The sequence below is a fragment of the Lepus europaeus genome, chromosome 5, assembly GCF_033115175.1.
Source record: "Lepus europaeus isolate LE1 chromosome 5, mLepTim1.pri, whole genome shotgun sequence".
NCBI lineage: Eukaryota > Metazoa > Chordata > Mammalia > Lagomorpha > Leporidae > Lepus > Lepus europaeus.
Window position 1 is genome coordinate 115,820,922 of NC_084831.1, and position 14,738 is coordinate 115,835,659.

The 14,738-nt window shown below is 52.3% G+C and overlaps 6 non-coding genes across 6 annotated transcripts; 3 read left to right on the plus strand and 3 right to left on the minus strand.

Moving 5' to 3' along the window:
• The first annotated feature begins 1,283 nt into the window (after positions 1-1,283).
• Positions 1,284-1,354, plus strand: TRNAG-CCC (transfer RNA glycine (anticodon CCC)). Its single transcript has one exon. It is a non-coding gene; the product is annotated as a tRNA-Gly (tRNA).
• A 3,122-nt stretch (positions 1,355-4,476) lies between these two features.
• Positions 4,477-4,549, minus strand: TRNAV-CAC (transfer RNA valine (anticodon CAC)). Its single transcript has one exon. It is a non-coding gene; the product is annotated as a tRNA-Val (tRNA).
• Positions 4,550-5,737: 1,188 nt separating this feature from the next.
• TRNAE-UUC (transfer RNA glutamic acid (anticodon UUC)) lies at positions 5,738-5,809 on the plus strand. Its single transcript has one exon. It is a non-coding gene; the product is annotated as a tRNA-Glu (tRNA).
• Positions 5,810-9,705: 3,896 nt separating this feature from the next.
• On the minus strand, positions 9,706-9,777 carry TRNAQ-CUG (transfer RNA glutamine (anticodon CUG)). Its single transcript has one exon. It is a non-coding gene; the product is annotated as a tRNA-Gln (tRNA).
• Positions 9,778-10,026: 249 nt separating this feature from the next.
• TRNAN-GUU (transfer RNA asparagine (anticodon GUU)) lies at positions 10,027-10,100 on the plus strand. The gene has a single exon. It is a non-coding gene; the product is annotated as a tRNA-Asn (tRNA).
• Positions 10,101-13,478: 3,378 nt separating this feature from the next.
• Positions 13,479-13,550, minus strand: TRNAE-UUC (transfer RNA glutamic acid (anticodon UUC)). Its single transcript has one exon. It is a non-coding gene; the product is annotated as a tRNA-Glu (tRNA).
• Between the last annotated feature and the right edge of the window lie 1,188 nt (positions 13,551-14,738).

Genomic DNA, 14,738 nt, shown 5'->3' on the forward strand with positions numbered 1-14,738 from the left:
GAGTACGGCAAGATTTGGCTTGGCAGTAAGTAAATGTACTAAGCAGGGGGACACATAGATTGTAGTGACCAATTCAAGCCCTCAGGTGATACCCTGCTCTTCAGGAGATGCTGCTCTTGGGTCTGATCATAGAGTGTTGCTGTGCGCAGTGATGTCGTGATGCTGACAGGAACTGTCTGCTGTGCTGAGCGTTAGCATTTGACCTGATGCACAGATTTAGCATAGACTCTAAGATGCATGCAACATTGACCTGAGAACTGGAAGTTGAGAGTAGGAGGTGCAGGTTTGTGGGAATAAATATAGATGTTGTTGGCATATAGAGGTGGTATTTGAAGGTGTATTGGAGAGACCTGCTGTGTGTCTTTGACAGAGGACAAATAAAACCAAGGCTGTGCAAGCTCAAAGTGAAGGTTGATTCCCTTGCTGAGCCCAAATTTCTGACCCAGCGTGGACCTTGCGTGGCCTCCCAGTGAGAGAAGCATGATCTGTCACAGCTCCTGTCCTCCAAAGGCCAGCAGGACTCCCAGACCTGACTTGGGGAACAACGACTCTCCAGGTTCTTCTCCTCAGCTTCCTTTCCCCAGGGAGAACTGGGGACAGAACTCTCAACTATTTGAACTTCATCAAAAGACCAATATGTTAACATTTCAACCATCAACATTTCCTTAAAATAGCCACGTCCTTACATAGCTGATAAATTAAAGCATACTAATTGAGGAAATTGGATATTCCCAAATAAATCAACATTGACCTCAAGAGTTGTTGCTCTTTTTATATCATACATCCCTTTAAATGCTTTAAACATCTTATAAAGTAGACAGCATGCTATTATCGTAAGATTGGTTATTACTTTTACAATAAATAAATAAATAAATAAAACCCTACAAAGTACAATTCCATGAACCAAAGATTACTTCTTCATTTCTCTTTGTTGAGAACTTTACTTACCTAACGCTACCAGTTAGGTCACCTTCTAAGAACCACTGAGGCAACACTTTGAAGTTGACCATTGGAGACAGCAGTAGAAACAAGCAACCTGAATGAATTTCTGATGTTTCACAATGGAGATCTGCCATACAATTGCAAAGAACCTTTTTTGAGTTGCTTCAGGTAAAGATAGACATTCTGATATTGATAGTTTTGTGAAAATCTTCTATGAAAAGACTTCTGTATGCGTGTGTTTGTTAGCTTTTAATCAACACTACAATAAACCTCTTTTGCAACAATGGCTGTATTTGGGGGATACTCTCAGTAGTTACTACTTTGCATTACAAGTTATAGGTGCATTGGTGGTTCAGTGGTAGAATTCTCGCCTCCCACGCGGGAGATCCGGGTTCGATTCCCGGCCAATGCAGGTTTGCTTTTTGCGTTTTCGGGATCTTTACACTTCTCTGCAAAATTACACTGCACAGGCCACTGTTAGGATCCTTGATCTAGGCAACCCTGTCCTGATGACACGTCCCACCTGAAGCAGAACACAATCTGAGTAGAATCTCAAAGTTACTGCGCTCAACAAGAGCGTAGGAGAGTTTTTGCACTTTGGAATGCTGGTTCTTGGAGCCCCTGCCACTACCACCTAGGCTCCTGGACGGTCCCTGAAAACTTCAAGAACACCCAGGTCCTGGATCACGGACTGGACCTTGGGCTGAGCGCTGAGCCGCCTCCCTGTGGAAGGAGAGGAGCCGCGGAGCCGGCGAGAGCACCTGGGGGCCTGGGGCACAGACACCGTGAACCAGATTTCTTGGCCAGGGCCGCCATCTCTGCCTCCATAAGTTCAGACGCTGTTCTGAGAAGGGGTCCACGTCCCCCGCAGTGTGTGCGTCAACAGGTGTTGGCCTGAAAATTACATCTTTAATAAAAGAAAACGAAGTGTTTATCTTTAAACAACAGTCAAATGTTGAGGAAGAACATGTAAGACCTCCTGACCTGAGATAAGTGACCTAAAATTTCCTTTCTCTTCCCTGAAAGAACCTCTATCCCCTGTCGCCTGAGAGCTGAGATTGGGGAAACCACACATCCTGAGAAGAGGGGCTGAGTAACAAAGCAAACTGAATTCCCAACTGGTGAGGCCAAGGCAACTTGGGCTGGCTGACAAGGTCACAGCAGAAGGTGTCTCAGCAAGGCGTGAGAATGACTGCTGTGGTCCTCTTGGTGGTTTTAGGTTTGTTGGGAACTACACTCTGCATAAGAAAGCCAGAGCTTCCTGGTGCTGCTGCTAATGATTCCTGTATTTCTAATTTTAGGGAAGAGCACCTAGTCTCATAATCCCCAAAATGTCCATTGCTTGGTAGGATGTTAATCAAGTCAAATGTCAGTGTAGGAGAAGGGGTTGATGCTTTATGCAAGGTTGAGCTGTTTGTGGGAAAGAAGTAAAAGGCAACAGGCTCCCTGGTGTATACTTCCCACTAAAACAAAGATAAATGTTATTGAAGCTTTAATTCAATATGTGCTACAAATACAACAATGGTTAGGATGTCAAAACTGTGGAATAGATCTACGTGAACCTTTAGATAAGTACAATAAAGAAAATAAAGCGTTACAGAGAGAACTACAAAAGAGGGGATACATTTTAAAAAGGGCCTGCTTTGAACTTGGGGCTTCTGGTAAAGATTAGATTAGGAAGGTACTATTCTAGCTTGTGTAGCCAATTTCTGCATAGCTCGACAGCGCTCCAGGCCTTGGCTTGTGTGGGCAGCCCATTGTCTCGCACCTGTCTGTGATTGTATCCCATGCTCTAAATATGCCCCCTGAAAATCAAAGAAACTGTAACTAGATGTAGACATAGAATCTAGAGGCACCATAAAATACAAGGTCAGTGGTTCTAAGGAAATGGACAACAGACTTGCTATTGTAAGAAGAAAGAATCAATCATATGTGATTTATGCTATGAAAATAAAGTCTGGTGCCTGAAAGCTAGAGCCATGCCTTCAGCCTTGCTGTGAGTGTGTCTCTCATTTCTTCCTGTGCCAATGCCTCTCACACCTTCAGGAAATGCTGGACCGGCTGGAGCTGGACTCCAGCACCCAACTTGCACGGTGTCCACTATGAAGTGAGGGAGTTGAATGAGAAGGGCTGGAATCATGGGAAATGAAAGTGGTACATATGAGAAAAGCCGGATGAAGATGCAGGCGTCAAAGCTCTACATTTTGAATTGATTGTCCATTATCCTGGAGAGTCTGGTATTTCTTGGCATTTGAGCCTGCAGCAGTGCGGAGCTGTGCACATCTCATCTTACCAGTGTGTGCTGAAGTTATTATGGGCCTATACCTGTCAAGCAACAGATTTTTTTTTTTAAGAATTATTTCTTTGTTTGAAAGGCTGAGTTACAGAGACTGAGAGAGAGAAAAATCTTCCATCTGCTGATTTACCCCCTAAATGACCTCAAGAGCTGGGGCTGCGCCAGGCTGAAGCCAGGAGCTTCTTTCGGGTCTCCCACGTGGGTGCAGGGGCCCAATCACTTGGGCCATCCTCCACTGGCCACCCAAGCCCTTCCAAGCAGCACCATCTAAGACCAGGGCACTAAAACTCTCCTGGGAGAGAAGGCAAAGCACTGGCTCTGGTGGCTCCACACCAGAGAAGACAGCGCCGAGAACTCCAGGGACAAAGCAGAAGAGAGGGTGCGCAAGGGGTTGGGAGCCACAGGACGCACTCAGTACACGCTGGGGTTCCAGTTATTAAAACTGTCGGCTGCCTGAACCTTCAGAGGGGGCATGGGACCCTCACAGTGTCCTGAGAATCCTCTGGGGTAGGGGTGGGTTAATGTAAATAGATACTGTCAACCGGGGTGCCTGAGGAATATTGACAGTATCAGCTTGGTTTGAGATCCAGATGCGGATTTAAATTCAGTTTCTCTCCACCAATCAGTGGGTTCTGCTGCTGTGTTCCCATAGGATGGGAAGCCAAGCAGGCCCCTTCTCAGCTCCCCTCTGGAGCTCACAAACCAGAAAGCACTGGTTCAGGTCAGCCTAGGCAGAGGACTGAGGCCTATGGAGAAGATTCCCTGTAAGAAACCCTGAGGGGCCTACACTGTGGTCTGTGGCGCTGGCTTCCCCATAGTCTCGGGTTCGTGTCCCGGCTGCTTCCCTGGACAGCAGCGGAGGATGGCCAAGTCCTTGGGCCCCTGCACCCACCTGGGGATTTGGAAAAAGCTCCTGGCACCTGGCTGTGGATTGTCTCAGCTTCAGCTGTGGAGGCCATTTGGGGAGTGAACCAGCAGAAGGAAGACTTCGCTCTGTGTCTCCATCTTTCTCTAACTCTGTATTTCAAATAAATAAGCAAATATTTAAAAGAAAAGAACAGAAATATATATATAGAGAGAAAGTGAGAGAGAAAGAAAGGAAAGAAAACCTGAAAGCATTTCCCTCTTGTAAATGTGGCAGGAGCGGGGTGACAATGGCCAGCACGGGAGAAGAGAAACGTGGAGCTGCGAGGCCACTTCTCCTCTTCACTCTGCTCCTCGCTTCAGGAAAAGAATCTTGTTTCCGCCCGGTTTCGAACCGGGGACCTTTCGCGTGTGAGGCGAACGTGATAACCACTACACTACGGAAACCTACCACAGTGTTACCTGCTAAAATATTTCCCTGAAAGCCATGCAGATGAAGCCTGTGCCCTGGTATCTCCATGAGACAATATCGTGCCTTTCTCGTCCCCTTCCCGCCGCCATCGGTCACTTCCCCCATCCACAGAGGATAACAAACCCCGCGTTTCCACGAACACGTTAGGGTCCTGCGAGACAGAGGGGGCAGTGTCCGTTCCCCTGCGGGAGCAGCACGGGCGCCAGCCTCTGGAGAACCCGCACTCCCTGCGGCCACGCACGCCCGCGCCTCGCCGCCCTCGCACATCCCCGAAGGAGCCGCTGGGGCTCCTCTGAGGGCCGCCCCGGGAGCTGCCGGGTGCCCGCCGCTCCCACAGGAGCCGCGCAGCCAGGGCCCTGCCACGGTCCCTGGACCCGGGGCAGGCCAGGCAGAGGCTGAAGGGGAGGACTGAGCCGACGAAAGCGGCAAGGACAGCCCAGTGTCATTCCGGGGGGGCCCGAGGGACATGGGTCTGCTCGCCTTGGTCCGCGCCGCTTGCTTGAACTCCGTCACCACGAGGAAGGACCGGGTGACAGCAAGGCCCGTCCGCGAGCCACAGGAACACACGCGCTGCTGGCGGGTTAGATGTGGAGTCGAGGAACGCCCCGGCGTCAGAGCCCTGGTGTTTGGGATTGCTCTGAGCGTGGGAGGATGGGGACCGAGCTCCAGCTGAGATGGAAACACTCAGGGGCGGCAGGGTTTGGGGGACGGGCTCGTGGTGGTCTCTGGGGACCCCAAGGCCTTGCTTGAGAGAGATTCCCTCGGGCGTCTGTGTCCCTGCTTGCGTGTGCGTTGTCGTGGGAGCTCGTAGCGGCTCAACTCTCAGCTCCTCGTACCCTGGGCGCCTCCGGGTCTCCCTCCCGCCGGCCACCCCCGGGTGCCCTGGCGGCTGCGCACACCTCCCCGGAGGCCCGCTGTCTGCTCCCCAAGGCTGCGTGCTGTCTGAGCTCAGCCGGGACGCAAGGCTGCCTGCGGGGCGGGGCTCCTGGTGGGTCCGGTGCGATTCGCCCTTTGGCGAGAATCTGGAGGGGGCGGCCTCCCAGGGCTTCCCGGAAGACGAGAAGAGGCGCAGGTGTGGTAACATGGATTAGTTCTTCTCCGACGTGCGTGTCCAACGCAGCCGCTGCTGCTAGGGAAACACAGCAGGCAGCGCTTGCTGCGTGTCCCTGGTGGTCTAGTGGCTAGGATTCGGCGCTTTCACCGCCGCGGCCCGGGTTCGATTCCCGGTCAGGGAAGGGTCGTTTTATGCCCCCTCGGTCTTCGCAACTCTCACTCTGGGCCTGCTGTTGTCATCTCCATTTCCCACTCAGGCCCCTGTCATCCCACAAGCAACCTACCCCAGGCTACACAACGATGTGGCTTAAACTCCGCCACTACAGTGCAGTAAGAAATGAGCTTTTGAAAGTGTGCAGGAAAATTTCACAGGAGTCTGTCAAGAGCTGGCTGACGCCCAGCATGGAAACTCTCTGTGGGGCTCTGCCTGGCCTGTGGCGCTGCAGCCATCAGCATTCACTGCTCCCAGCACAGGGAGATCACCATCTGCAGCGCACTCTCCTCCAAGGCCCCTCCCACACCAGAGTGTGGGGAAAGTGTCTCCCTGGTGCCTACCTGAATCAGCCTGCTAGCCTAGAGGTCTGGTAAGCCTGGGGCTTCCTGTGTTTCAAAGATGTCCAGCTTTATGGTGGATTGCCAAAGACAAGTCAGTGGACAGGAAAAGTTCAGCTTCAGGAAAAGAAATCCAAACAAGACTGAAGTTTGTGAAAATGCCCAGTGCAATCTGGGCACATGTCTCCGTCTGTGGGCTGCACTGAAACCTTTAGGACGGAAATCCGGGCGCTCAGGAGGACTTTCAACATCAGGAGTGAAGAGCCACCTCTCAAGACTCTTTGCAAAGATTCTGTGACTGTTCCCTTGGGTTGTCTGGCAGTGAACCTGTGTGACCCTGCTCTCCTACAGACCCTACAGACCTGCCTCCTGCATCACAGAATTTCTTGCCTGACCTATGTCAGTTGTCAGAGTGGGGGACCCAATGCAGTTTTCCTGTGCAATCCCAGGGACTTAGTGACATTTGATTCTGGAATGATTGATGGCCCTGGACTGGTGCTACCACTCTGCAGTATACAGGAGTGTACCTATGACGATGGGAGTTTAGGGGCCACCACTGCGCCATAGCGCGTAAAGCTGCTTCCTGCAGTGCTGGCATCCCATATGGGCACCATTCCAAGACCCTGCAGCTCCACCCCCAATCTAACTCTCTACTATGGCCTGGGAAAGCAGTGGGAGATGGCCCAAGTCCTTGGGCCCCTGCACCTGCATGGGAGACCTGGAAGAAGCTCCTGGCTCCTCTCTTCAGATCGGTGCAGCTCTGGACATTGAGGCCAATTGGGAAGTGAACCAGCGGATTAAAGACCTCTCTCTCTCTTTCTCTCTCTCGCTCTTGCTCTCACTCTCGCTCTCTTTCACTCTGTGTGTGTGTGCAAGTCACCGTGCCTTCCAAATAACAACACCTTTAAAAAGAAGGATAGACATTGCTGGAGAAAGAAAGTTTTAATTTCAACTTGTACAAAAAAGATAGGCAACAAAATGTATGTAAAATGAAATTTATTTTCTGAGGTTTCTAAACCCTACCGTTCAAGTAAAATGAACATGTGCCTAAGAGCTGGTAAACCATCTGCAGGGACTTTTTTTCTGCCTGTTCCTGGACTCAAATCCTTGCTCTTTCCTGGCTGGGATGGGGAGGGAAAAGGATGAGTGCCTTTGAGGATCCTCTCCTGATCTGGGCATTGGTGTCTTAGGGGCTATCCCATTTGCAGAAGAAGGGCTGGGATTTCTGCAAGCAAAGGGTCCATTGGTCCTGCCGTGTAATTTGGTTCTCAGAGATGGTGACTTCTTTGATTTAGACTTGCTTTGTTGTTTTATTTTCTCATCAATTGGAGAATTATTGCTGACTTAACTTTTGGTATTGAAATTAAACAAGTCATTTAATACTTCAGTTGTTACCTGAAATAGATAAATAAACAAACAAAAACAACTCATTAACAATCTTCTGTGTGGTCTTGCTGATAAGGGCCTGGGGCTGGGGCTGGAGCTGGGTGGAGATGGAGACCAGGGGGAGCCGGACTGTGGGGAAGGGGAGAAGTTACAGGAGTGGATTGCAGGCCAGAAGGAGATGGTGGCGCTAGCACATTCAAGGCAGAGTCTCCTGAAGTGTGCTGGCTGCCCGTGGTGTGGGACAGAGGGCTCCAGCACCTCCCGATGCCAAGAGCCCTGCTCCCAGCTGCTGCTGCAGGTGAGTTAGCCAGACCCCCACCAGCTCCTCCTCCTTGGCCTCAGTTTACCCTGCGTGCTGCCCCTGAGGAAAATAAAGGTCTTTGTCAGGCCCTAGGATGAGAGCTGTAGCTCAAACATGCACATTCACAGACTTGTTACAGCAAAGAGATGACATTTGCAGGAAAATTCTCCTAAATCCATCTCATAGGAGGGTGGGGCCACAGGGAGAGCCCTACAGTGTGAGAGGCACCAGGGTCCTTGGACAATAACAAGACTGTGAGAAGATCATGGTGACAAGGGGCTAAGGACTCAACCCACATGACCTAGAGGTCAAAAGCCTGAGCTGGACACCAACATGTCTTCTGCTACATCACAGAATGTCAGGGAAGGCGGAGGGAGGGCTTCCACCTGGAGGAAGCTGGACAAGTTCTACAGGGAGAGCACGACTTTGGCTGGGACAGGAACACGCTTTGCCCGGTGAGTCTTGTCAGTGTTCTTGTACAGACAGAAGGCAGGGCTGGTGGAAAGAAGTGAGCAGAAGCAGAAAAAAGCAAATTGCCAAGCGAAGAGCAAGGCATAGATCTTGGCTGATGCCCCTGATCCCAGGGGAAAGCAACATTCTGCAAAGGTAATTTCTCCTTAGGGCGTCTCCAGGAATATCTTCAGTAAATAACCAAAAAGTTCTTTAATAAAAAGTGAGGTGGAGGATTAGCATAGTGAGCCACGGTGCCGGCAATCCGGGTTCTTGCCCCGGTGGGGGCGCCGGTCCTGTCCCGGTTGCTCCTCTTCCAGTCCAGCTCTCTTGCTGTGGCCAGGGAAGGCAGTGGAGGATGGTCCAAGTGCTTGGGCCCTGCACCCACATGGGAGACCAGGAGAAGCACCTGGCTCCTGGCTTCGGATCAGCACAGCACGCTGGCAGTAGCAGCCATTTTGGAGGTGGACCAATGGAAGAAAGACCTTTCTCTCTATCTCTATCTCTCTCTCACTGTCTAACTCTGCCTGTCAAAAAAAAAAAATTAAAAAAAATGAAAAGTGGAAAAATGCTCATTTCTCATTCCTTAGGTGTTTCCCGTCAACCCATCTTCTTAGGGAAGGATTTGGGGTTTGGTTTTGATTTGTTCCATCCATTGTAGGGGAGGCAAATGCAAACCCAGAAGCAGTTCCCTAAAAGTTTGGTTTCCTTGCTGTTGGGTTCTCTTTGGGAGAAGAAGACCTAAAAGCTCTCTGTGTAGTTTCTTTCATGAGAAGACTCATTGAAGGCAACATTTTCCAAGGCCTCCCGCTGTGCCCTCACCACTTACCTCTGCACACAGGGTTCCTGCACACAGGGAGTCTCTGGTATTTTTCCCTGAGGACCCTGTTTTCATCATACAGCTGCACAATGGAATCCAGGACCTGCCAGTAGAGGTTGGAGGTGCATCCTGTCCAGGAGAGAATTACAGTGAGGCAAGGTATTCACATTCGCTTAAGAGAAGGCTTCCTGCTAATTCCCTGAACTCCACGGCAGGGCCTGAGGGGCTGCACTGACAGGCTGACGGGGAACAAGCTTCATGGTCACCTGCTTCCCAGCTCCAGCACATTCACATCATTCTACACCCAGTGTAGAATTCTACACCATTTCCCTGGGGACCGGGCCGGTGTAAAGAACCCGTTTCTGGAACGCGGACTCCAGGCAGAGAGGGAGAGCCGGACAAACCTGCGAGGTTCCAGGTTACAGCCGGGGACAATGAGGCACCGAGGCCCAGAGCAGTCCGTACCCTGCAGAGAGGCCTTCTTGTCCCCTAGAAGGCGGAAGGACCTCGGGAGCGGTAATAAATCCCATTTAAACAATCAAAATGGCTGTTCAGTAAGTTAAAGGCGAAGGTCCCACCGAGATTTGAACTCGGATCGCTGGGTTCAGAGTCCAGAGTGCTCACCATTACACCATGGAACCGGCCTTCAGACTTCAGTGCTCTTGCGGTGTGCGGACCGTGTGTTGACTGCCAGGTGCGGGCTCCTGAGTTGGGAAGGCCCCGCGGCTGCCCCGCGGCTGCCCGATCTCCCTAAGCACGGTTGCCTGCGTGGCACACAGTCCGGCTCCCGCTGGCCTCTCGGCGGTGACCGGGCTCCGAAGCCCGAAACGTCTCCCTTCAAAGCCGGAAGTTGCCCGGGGAAGGATCGGTCCCTGTGCGTTCAGAGCCCAGTCTCTGTGGCGCAATCGGTTAGCGCGTTCGGCTGTTAACCGAAAGGTTGGTGGTTCGAGCCCACCCAGGGACGGCTGCCGTTGCATTTTTACCAGGTGCTGCCCGCGGATGAGCACATTCTTGTCTCTTGTCTCTACTTTCTGCTGTCCCCACAAAGGCCACCTCCCCACGTCATGCCACTCTCTTAGACCACCTGCTGGGAGCCCAGGAGGCCTGAAACACACACCTAGGATGAACCCAGTCCTGGGGTCCCGTGGGCTGGCGCCGGTGAGGTCCGTTTGGGGGACTTGCATTTGACATCTGTGATACAAGACCGACAGAAGTGTTCGGTCCCCAAGTGTGTGCCTCAGTTGTGCTTGCTTTATCAACAGCGTTCTCACCATTGTAAGTGATAATTTGTAAAAATAAGTTTCTGTACACTGTGCAAGTACTTTCAAAATCTTCTGAAGCCTGGATGGCTTCATGAGAACACCACAGCGGTCGTTGTATTATGCACTAGGAAGATGTATCATGCATGTCTTTCGCCCCTGTGCAGCTGTGTCCACAGTGTAGCGTTGCCTATGCAACTGCTTCCTTATGGCTGGTATACAGGGCTTCGAATATCAGCCAACTTGGAAACCGCTCTTTTTCTGGAATGACACTAAGTCATATTCCAGGTGGTTTAGGAACTCCATTAGTGTCCCTCTCTTCACTTACTTGTCAGCACAAGCTTACTGTTCAGGGATCTCTGAACCTCCAACAAGGGGAGTGTGGCCACCCCTGCTTAACTAAGAGCCTGGTCCAACAGGAGGATTTGGTGGGCACTGCACATAGCTGCTGTGCTGCGGGTGTTGACAGCTAAACTTCTAAGCTAGCTTGCAGACTTCCAATAACTGTAACTGTTGTCTCAAGTTCACTTTTAATCAGTCTGACCGAAAGGGAAACCAAGCAGTGGCCCTTGGTTTCTGAGTGAGTTTTAAACCTTCATGCTTGAACCCCAGATTGAGATGCCTGTCTCATTTCTGTACAGTTTTCCTGAGATTTGTTGGCAGATGTTTCATTCCCAGAAAGTTACCTTGAAAAACAAACTCAAATGACATCAAATATCTGGAGAAATCTCAAAGGTAGAAGAGTCCAGGGAGGTTTTGCTGTCTCAGGAGCTAATGTTCTATGTGCCACTTCATGTAATATAAAACACAATGCTTTATTTACACATCCTGTGTTCACTGTTTTGGGTGTCTAACTGGATTTAGGGCAGTTCCTGAGTCGTCTTCTTCACACTGAGCTATGTGTCAGTGCACTGAGCACCTGCTGCTGTCTCTACCCCAGCTCTAAGCACACCTCGCCCCGTCAGAAGTGGATGCCACATTGCTTCTTGTTGCGTTGTCCTCTCTGGTGTTGGTGCTGCTTCATGAGCTTCAGATCAGGACCTGTAATGAACTTTGTTCGCTAACTCGGTTACCTCTCTCATCTTGCCTCTCCCACCAGGCCCCACCGAGAGCACCAGGGGGAGGGAGGGAGTGTGGAGCCCGAGGATGCGGTGGATGAATGGTATCTGACTCCTTCCGGCCAGCGCAACTGTGCTCAGCCTTCCAGCAGTGACATCGTCCTGTCTGAGGCACAAGAAGCCACCTCTGCTGAGTACGCAGGCTGTGAGTGCTCCCCTTGTAAATAAAGTGTGGCTCAAAACCTTCCAGTAGCTTCTTCCTTCTGCACACTCACCGCTTCTGTCAGTACTGAGCTGTAGCATCTGTGTAGACATGCCTAGAAGCTTCTCCTTGAAAAGGCATATAGGCTGAAAAGAGTGCTGGGCTCAGGTGTCAAGTGCAGTCCTGGGTGGGTCAGATGATTTTCAGTGTTCCTGGTTGACATCTCGCCTGAGCCACACTGCCACCACTGGATAGATCATCTGATGCACGCACAGTGGCCCATAGAGGAGAGTGATGGGAGCACGGGAAAGTTTCAGTCAACTCCACAGTCCATATACACAACCTGCCTTTCATGGGACAGCTCTTTTCCTGAGATGGTCTTTTTTTTTTTCTCAAGAGTTATCTATTAATTTGAAAGGCAGAGTTACATTCTGGCAGGGAGGGGCAGAGAGAGAGAGAGAGAGAGAGAGAGAGAGAGAGAGAGAGAGAGGTTTTCCGTCTGCTAGTTCATTCCCCCAATGTCTACAACAGCCAGAGCTGATGTGATCTGAAGCCAGGAACCAGGAGCTTCTTTTGGGTCACATGCATGTGCAGGGTCCATGGACTTGGGCCATCTTCTACTGCTTTTCTAGGCCACAGCAGAGAGCTGCATTGGAAGTGGAGCAGCTGGGACTAAAAACCCTCCCCCCATATGGGATGTCACTACTGCAGGCAGTGGCTTTACCCACTATGGCACAGCACCAGCCCCCCGCGCTCTGAAATGGTCTTGATAATTATAGTCCGTGGATGGTATCCCTGCATTTTCCAATCATGTAGGAATACTACCAGTCTTGCTCAGTTATCAGGCATCCTGTCCCCTTGCCTCCTCCCAAGGTCCCATCAGAGTGACAGTTGAAAGGTGATTTTCCTAAAGACAGGTCTCTGACATTGCCAAGTCTTGGTAAATGGCCACAATGTCACACTTTGTGCAGCAACACAGAGTTTCTTTTATTTTCCCCCCAAAACATGGGTGGTTTATTCCCATTGCTGCACTGCCATCCAAACCAACAGCCTGCATGTCTGGTGAAAGAAAGGCCATGAGTAACTGTGGTGCCAGCAGCATGCTCCCCTTCCAAAAACCCCCAGGGGCCAGGGCAGCTCCTGCATGGACAGAGGAGCCCTCTGGGCAGCAGCATCGCTGGTGTGTGTTTAGAACACAGCATCAGTCTTTGTCTTCCCTTTCTTTATGTCCAGCTTTGCTTTCCTGGAGTATGTTCATATAATCTTTTCTTGGCAGGAGATTGAGACTGTGTTAATTCACTCAGGACCCACTGGGCTATTTGCATAGCAATATAAACCCCATCAGTCTCCTCTTTCTCCCTCTCCTTCACGTGGCAGGTATAAGGAGGAGCCCTTTATTACTCACATCATCCTCCTAGGAAGGAATCCCCATTTCCCTTTCACATTTCACCCTGAGCTGCAGAGGAAGTGTTCACCATGTGTTGAACTGGTCTGGGCCTTGGAGGAGAGTGTGCTGCAGATGGTGATCTCCCTGTGCTGGGAGCAGTGAATGCTGATGGCTGCAGTGCCACAGGCCAGGCAGAGCCCCACAGAGAGTTTCCATGCTGGGCGTCAGCCAGCTCTTGACAGACTCCTGTGAAATTTTCCTGCACACTTTCAAAAGCTCATTTCTTACTGCACTGTAGTGGCGGAGTTTAAGCCACATCGTTGTGTAGCCTGGGGTAGGTTGCTTGTGGGATGACAGGGGCCTGAGTGGGAAATGGAGATGACAACAGCAGGCCCAGAGTGAGAGTTGCGAAGACCGAGGGGGCATAAAACGACCCTTCCCTGACCGGGAATCGAACCCGGGCCGCGGCGGTGAAAGCGCCGAATCCTAGCCACTAGACCACCAGGGACACGCAGCAAGCGCTGCCTGCTGTGTTTCCCTAGCAGCAGCGGCTGCGTTGGACACGCACGTCGGAGAAGAACTAATCCATGTTACCACACCTGCGCCTCTTCTCGTCTTCCGGGAAGCCCTGGGAGGCCGCCCCCTCCAGATTCTCGCCAAAGGGCGAATCGCACCGGACCCACCAGGAGCCCCGCCCCGCAGGCAGCCTTGCGTCCCGGCTGAGCTCAGACAGCACGCAGCCTTGGGGAGCAGACAGCGGGCCTCCGGGGAGGTGTGCGCAGCCGCCAGGGCACCCGGGGGTGGCCGGCGGGAGGGAGACCCGAAGGCGCCCAGGGTACGAGGAGCTGAGAGTTGAGCCGCTACGAGCTCCCACGACAACGCACACGCAAGCGGGGACACAGACGCCCGAGGGAATCTCTCTCAAGCAAGGCCTTGGGGTCCCCAGAGACCACCACGAGCCCGTCCCCCAAACCCTGCCGCCCCTGAGTGTTTCCATCTCAGCTGGAGCTCGGTCCCCATCCTCCCACGCTCAGAGCAATCCCAAACACCAGGGCTCTGACGCCGGGGCGTTCCTCGACTCCACATCTAACCCGCCAGCAGCGCGTGTGTTCCTGTGGCTCGCGGACGGGCCTTGCTGTCACCCGGTCCTTCCTCGTGGTGACGGAGTTCAAGCAAGCGGCGCGGACCAAGGCGAGCAGACCCATGTCCCTCGGGCCCCCCCGGAATGACACTGGGCTGTCCTTGCCGCTTTCGTCGGCTCAGTCCTCCCCTTCAGCCTCTGCCTGGCCTGCCCCGGGTCCAGGGACCGTGGCGGGGCCCTGGCTGCGCGGCTCCTGTGGGAGCGGCGGGCACCCGGCAGCTCCCGGGGCGGCCCTCAGAGGAGCCCCAGCGGCTCCTTCGGGGATGTGCGAGGGCGGCGAGGCGCGGGCGTGCGTGGCCGCAGGGAGTGCGGGTTCTCCAGAGGCTGGCGCCCGTGCTGCTCCCGCAGGGGAACGGACACTGCCCCCTCTGTCCCGCAGGACCCTAACGTGTTCGTGGAAACGCGGGGTTTGTTATCCTCTGTGGATGGGGGAAGTGACCGATGGCGGCGGGAAGGGGACGAGAAAGGCACGATATTGTCTCATGGAGATACCAGGGCACAGGCTTCATCTGCATGGCTTTCAGGGAAATATTTTAGCAGGTAACACTGTGGTAG